The sequence below is a fragment of the Gekko japonicus genome, unplaced genomic scaffold (assembly GCF_001447785.1).
Source record: "Gekko japonicus isolate JY-2015 unplaced genomic scaffold, Gekko_japonicus_V1.1 scaffold1578, whole genome shotgun sequence".
NCBI classification, from domain to species: Eukaryota; Metazoa; Chordata; class Lepidosauria; order Squamata; family Gekkonidae; genus Gekko; species Gekko japonicus.
Window position 1 is genome coordinate 77592 of NW_015162530.1, and position 504 is coordinate 78095.

Sequence of the window (504 nt, forward strand, 5' to 3'; positions counted from 1 at the left end):
TGGAGGTTGGTCTGCGGGGGGCGGGGGAGGAGGGGGGGGGGGGGGTGGAGGTGGAGAAGAAGAAAGGGGGTGGGAGAGGGGCTGGTGAATGGCGAAGGAGGAGGGGGTGGTGGTGGTCCGCAGAGGTTCCTGGGACTGGGCTTGCTCACAAGTAGGTGCATTGGGGGAAATAGGCGTTTCGTTCCTGGAAGAGAGGAAAGCTGATATAATGTGCGCGGGTTGGGGGGGGGGGGGGTTTTAAACTGCAATTTCCTTCCCTGCGTTTTACTTCGTTGGCCTCCTTGGTGACCCTCGCGGTGGCAGAGAGGCGGGGGTCTGCTTTCGGTAAGGTAAAGGTTCCCTTGCTCGAAAGCCAGTCGAATCCGACTCTAGGGTTGCGGTGCTCATCTCCGTTTCAAAGCCGAAGAGCCAGCGCTGTCCGAAGACGTTTCCGTGGTCATGTGGCCGGCATGACTAAACACCGAGGCGCACGAAACGCTGTTCCCTTCCCACTGAAGTGGTACC